Here is a 6,657-nt window from a genome sequence, read left to right as displayed (position 1 = left end):
TTTATGACATGATGCAGCACAAAAAGCCTCTCTTCACAGCTGTTTTCACCAATACTGTAAATGTAGATCCTGAAATTGAACTACTTTTTGTCTGAGTAATTTTTGACCTTTTAGAAAATGGTCATATTTGCGTTCTTTCTTTCCAGCTCACTGGTATATACAGTAACTTTGCAGCCAGACCCCCTCTTTGATATCAAACAGTTGTCTGAACCTCTTCAAAGCTAGGTTCATCTAAAAGCTCCTTTCAAAACTTAAGCAAGCAATACTCATCTCCCAAGATTACATATTACCACCTTATATCTCATTTACTGAAAAAGACTGAATGGAATATTTTTTAAATTTTGCTGGGGGTCCCATGGATCGCCACTGGTTGTCATGGAAAATTCGTTGTTAGCTTTAGACACAGGCCATGCCAGCTTTGTCCCAGTTTCTAGCCCTAAGGATAGCGGTATGCTAAAATAAGCTAACCAGCTTTTTATACAGCTTTATATGTAGCTTTGATGAGTAAAATCAATATTCTGAATAAAAGCAGACAGGTATTGAAGTATTGTTAACAAGTTGTTATAAATCTCTTAAAATCGTTAGTTAACAAATGAAGAAGTTCATATAAATTAGAGTGTGTTTATCTGTAGGATCCTCTTAACCACAAAGATTCTACACATCGTATCATTTTATTTTTGTTTTGGTATTAGTAGATCCTGAATTGATACCGCCTGAATATGTACGTCATAATTTGTTCACAGTAATCCAAAGCATTACCATTAATCTACTCTTTTACTTGATTGATGTTGTTCTATTATTAGCATGGTGGTTTCATCATATTGCAAAAATATCTGGAGGCACATAAGGATCCACTCTATATCAAAGCGTCCTTATGTGGCACTGTTGTTGCATAATAAATTCAACATGTTGTCCGCCAGCAGCAAGAACAACCGCTGCTAGTGCAAAAAATAAAAGAAACAGTTGTTAACAGTCCTCCACAGCTTAGACACAGAATGTCTTAAGTCAATTTTTGTTTTTCATTCCAGCTGTGTTAGCATGATTTAAAAACAGCATGCGTCTGAAGTAAACATAGTCAACACATAATGACGACCAGCTCCAGTCTGCAGGAGTTAACAAGTAGAGGAATTACAGCTCAGGTGAGCTGGAGATAATGAGGATATCTCATATAGAGGGAGTGTGGATAACACAAACTGTAGGTATCATTATTCCTTCCTCAAGCACCAGCGGGGAAATGAAAACTTACAAAAACAAAGCAGAGATTGGCATCTTCTCATCAGAACTATTGACAGAACAAAAGTCTATAAATAGAGGAAGGTTAAGGTTCAGGTGCACTCGTCTCTCTCTCTCTCCCTCTCTCTGCCTTCAGACCTGCACTCAGCCCTGAGGCTCGGCAGGCTCAGATGTTTGAGTCTGAATCAGGGCAAATTATGATAAGCCTGGGGCTAAATTTGTACATGCAGATTTTTCTGTTTCTCTGTTTCCTTTATGCTCAGAATTTTTTTTTTAGAAGCAGCGAAATCGTGCAATGAAGATAGGGGAGGATTTGAATTCCTCTCAATGGCTGTTCATTTATATTATCAGGCAGGACTTCATTTGAGGTGGCCATCTGCACGCTGCTAATTAGTTCCTTCATTTTATCTTGTTGAAGGAGAACTCTAATTGAGGCAACTTGGGTCAAAATGATTTAACACATTCTTCTGCTTGTGAATATGTTGTTAAGGCCCTTCAGTATAAACACAAATAGCTGTTTACCATATGGAGAACAACATTGTAAAGAACAACATCCATCTATAGAAAAAACATCTGTATGTCATTTCCCAAGGCTTGATTTTCCTGTTTTACAGCTGCACCAACCCATAATAGCTTATCTATCCTCCACAACATAGTAAAAATCTAATCCGATTGGGTTTTATTGTTTACACACAGTCCACTTGCTACACCAACAAACCACAGTATGATTTGGAGCAAACACATTATCTCTTTCTCCAGCTGAATGAGTAAAAGAGTCCTTGTATCTGCAGCTCCAACTTAAGGACACTTATAATCTAATAAGTCTCAGTGCTCTGCGAAGAGGAGGGTAACACTTTACAATAAGGTACACATTTCACATAGTTACTGAAGAGCGAATGAAAACTAACAACTAGTTAACAATTAGTTAATGGGTAGATCATCTTCATCACATTTCAATCAGGAGAGACTTCAGTAAGAGTTTACAATTATTTATTTTAGGAAAAGATAAATGTGTGTTGGGTGGGGGTTGTTTCTGCTGTAAAAGTCCAATGATGAAATCGCGAAACAGACTGGGGATTATCTTAGAATTAATTCGGCCGAGGTCAGACAACAGTAACAGAACACAATTGCTTACAAAGTATTCATCTTCATAGTGTCGCTTATATTCTGTTAGAAGATACAGCCTACAAATTCCTTTCCATTTGGGTACATCTCTAAAAGGTTAGAAAGAAGACATTACTTTGACTTTGGTAAATATCAGACATAGCCTATACATTTCTTAAGCAAACAGTTGTTTCTTCTCAAGTTCACAACATACACTTGGCTTCTATCCAAATATAGATCTGCTGCTATGAGATGTCTTACACATATATGGTTACAGCTTCACAGACCACAAAAAAATAATTACTCTTAGATGGTAAAGACAGATTTAAATGGCATTCACAAAGTTTTTAAGATGAATGAATTCATGAAAACTTGTACGAACAATGGGCAATGCCTTTGGCGATTAGACTCCGTCATGATGACTTCATGCACTTAGAGGGGTAGTGAGGCCGACAGCAGGGTAGGATACCCCACTTATGAGAGAGATGGGGTCGCTAAGTCGAATGAAGAAAATAGCTTGAAGCTGCGCTGAGCTCCATTAATACAGCAGTAATACAGCAACCCCTCCTACCACCACCACCCCCAAAAAGTAGGTTAACTTAATGTGTAGCTCACTCTTTGCGCAGTTATTACAAATGTTTTTTTGAAGTGCCTCGAAATCAGGCATTTTAGACCGCACCAATCACAGATTATCCCCTGATGTCCTGTCAGAACTGATTAAAGCAGCTTTAATTCATTCATTTTTCAACACATTCATTTTATGTGGTAAAGTATTTTCTTTATTTACTTCTATTTCAATTTGTGCTATTTCTCAAGTTGCAGTTGATTTAACTCTGTGAGCAGTGGTACAAATAAACGTTTCTAATTAATACCCCCACCCCTGTTATCAAGCCGTCAGACTGGAGGCCACATTACCTCCAGAGACCCCTCATCCCCTCATCCATATTATACATCTCCTAACCAGCCCCCTTGAACAGATGAGATGTTTGTTCCAGTGAACCCGCCAGGAGCCACCACCGCTCGCTGCTGCAGTGAGGAAGGAAAATAATGACATGTCATCTGATAATGGCTGCAGTGCAGACGAACTGGCCCTTTTAATGGCTTTATAATTAATGCTTGTGTGTTGGCCGATGCCACTGATGGCTGCAGAGAGGCAGGATAATGTTCTGGAGCTACAAAGTCATTTTAGATCAGCGAGGATCAAGCCGAGGCCACAGAATCACAGATAAGAGGAGCATTTTTATTCCAGCAGAGGTGCTGGGCTGGCAGCTTTCTGTCCCTCCTCTCTGTCCTCTTCATCTCTTTTTCCCCTCTCAGGCTATGAGGCAGGGTATTAGAGGCCAGCCACTCTCCAGGCTGCTCAATACTCACCACTTTAAGGACTGAGGGTCATTATCCTTCTCTTATTTGGGGTCAGTGATTCATACCTGGACAACATAATTGGTGTGCACGATGGGGTGACGTTTTTCATCCACAAACCCAAAATGTCTGGATGTATAAGCAAAGCCAGATAAGGGGTTTGTGTTATTAAGTCTGAGGTTATTCTTTTTTTTTTTTAATATTATATTTTTCTGGTTTTATATGCTCTTTTGTGTGTTTTCCAAGTGTCCTGTGCATGTTTAGGCACATCAATGTGCAAAAAGTCAAAGTCCGCCGAAACGCGACTTCTCCTACATCCTCCTGTTAGCTGTAGCATTAGCTGCATGTAACGCTCGGTTCTAGCCCCCCTCGAAAAAAAATTGCCAGTGTGACGTCTTATCAGTGTGATATCACTGATCTAAGCCCATTGGCTCATTGTGGCAAGCCCAGCAGCTCATGTTGCACGCCCATTAACTTCTGTAGCACGCCCACGATATGCCGTAGCCTGCGGGAGCACAGTAGTGCTAAGGTGCTAATGTTTATGCTCCCCGGCCCTCGGAACAAAAGTGGCTGCATTCCCAATATGGTAAAAGGGGCGGGACATTTCCGAGAACCGTGCTGAGCGGCTGACCAATTACGGCAGAGCTGAAGGCCGACCAATCAGATCAGACTTGGCACATGTGTGGACTCTGAACGTGGGCACTTCAGAGCCTTAGAGAGAGTCAGAAGCGAGCCGGTGCATGGAGCGGCAGTACATGAAAACAGACACTTTTTTCAAACTTCAGCTATTGTGAACGTACTTTAGTAAGTACATAGATTAAATATACGAACCCCAAAAAGGGCAAAATATGACCTCTTTAAAGAGTGGAGGTAAAAGGCACAGGCAGTGGAAGAGAAGCTGTCCATCTGGTGTCCTGTGGTGCTGTATACTGTACAAAGACAGACTGGCGAGGCCGGAGAATTAATTGATAATGTCGAGACAAAAGACGAAAACCCAGCTGAATAAACTTAAATCAAGGTGAACAACATCATTTCAAAGAAGGTGCTGATTCACCAACCGTGGGCGCCAAATCATTGATGATAAAATTGTTCAGTTATTGTGAGTTTATAAGAAATATCAGCAGATTAAAAAATGCAACATTTACATCTACCTTCTTTATATTCTCAAGATACTGTGTAAACCGGAAAAGCAAGACAAAGATAAAAATATCAAAACAGCCAAAGTGAAACACGTTTACAATTTGGCAGCTAATGCCGTTCAAACAAATGTTTACTAGTTTGCATTGCAATAAGTTCTAATGTTCTTCACCATTAGAAAATAGTGATCATCTGAACAATGAATGGAAAGATCCTAGCAACTAAATAAAGAAAAATATGTGATTCATTAGCATTTTTATACCATATATTATTTATTTCTAATGAGATGTTTATCTATTAATATGCAGAGCACTTATTGGCTCTCAAACCAATAGTTAACGGGCTTATTTAATTTTTAATATAACAAGTAAATATTTAATGTTACTCGTTGTGCCATGTCAGAACTGATTTTAAAGGTTTTGTTTTTCTAATAAAATACAGTTAAACCAAATACATGCATTTATAAAGGCTTTACAATTCCCTAAGCATTTTTTTTAAAAGTACACTTGCGTTGGTTCTTTGGGGTAAATATAATGTGACATCATGCGATGATAGCGTTGCAAAATTGGTGGTGCTTGAAACAAACACATGTCAAAAATCTACACAACATATATCAAATACCCTATACCTCTATAAATTCATAGATATTGAAATAGAATACCCCCCACACTTACCTTACATTTTTATACATACAACAGTGCTTATTTTGGACTTAAATGATGAAGCTAATCTTGTCAAGTAGATGCTATATTGTTGGTACTGAATATGACAATGTCATTATGTGTTTGAGTATGATGAGCTCAACACTGAATTTACTGTAAGCCTGTTGATAAAAATAGATGTTGTATTATATTTTGCACAATGGCAAAGAGATCTGCTTCACTGATTTTAGTGTGTTTGTTTTTTCATTGTTTTTTAATGAATTAATTTTAAGTAGTGCTTTTCAAATTGAACTGCGCAAGAAACACAACAGAAGCTATGCTGTCATAAGATGTTCACATAGAAAGGCACAGAACCTGCTTTTCAACACTGACGAATGCATACAGGGTTGAAGTGTGCAAAACCTTTTTTTAACTGCATACACAATGAATGGGCAGTATAGAGGCCCTGCTTATTCTATTGATTATTACAAATCAGTGCATGGTCACTGTCTCATTTGCAATCAAAAATATGCTATACAGAAATAGATATTGGTGGAATATACTGTATAGCAATAACACTCATAGCCTACTTCTTTTTTTATGAATTACTAGAAGGTTTATGGGTAACTATAAAGTTTTAGAATATCGGATTTAAATTTGAGACAAGGTCGACACTGCCTACCTTTTCTGACTGCATGTCACTGTTCTCTTGTTTTTTGACTTAAACAATCACCAGCAAAAATGTTCAGCAGTTTGTTAATTGCACTTTTTCTCCATGGTTAAATTTGTCAGAAACTTTGCATAAAGCTTCACTAAGTGAGCTCACACTCACCACCAAATTCAGAAGTAGTTTTTAAGAAATATTTTTAATAAGAGGAACTCTCTGGCTGGTTTCATAAGAGGTTGAAGGAGGCAGCTTTTAAAAAAACCCATTAAATTTCAAAAGAAAAAAATGTTTTTCAGAAACCAAAGACACCAGCATCCTGACTCAATGTCCCAATGAAAGGCCCAATAGAGTCCTGTTTTTTAGTGAAAGTCTGACACTTGAAGTGTCTCGGTTCGAGCTTGAAAAGGTACAAACTCTTTAATTGACGGAGAGAAAGCGATGAGCTGTGATTTCTTTGGAGTTTGATCTTACATCTTCATGATGAGTGAAGCTGGAGGCGCAAATAATTCAGGGTAT

This window comes from Labrus mixtus, chromosome 8 (assembly GCF_963584025.1).
Source record: "Labrus mixtus chromosome 8, fLabMix1.1, whole genome shotgun sequence".
Lineage (NCBI taxonomy): Eukaryota > Metazoa > Chordata > Actinopteri > Labriformes > Labridae > Labrus > Labrus mixtus.
This window is presented reverse-complemented; position numbering follows the sequence as displayed.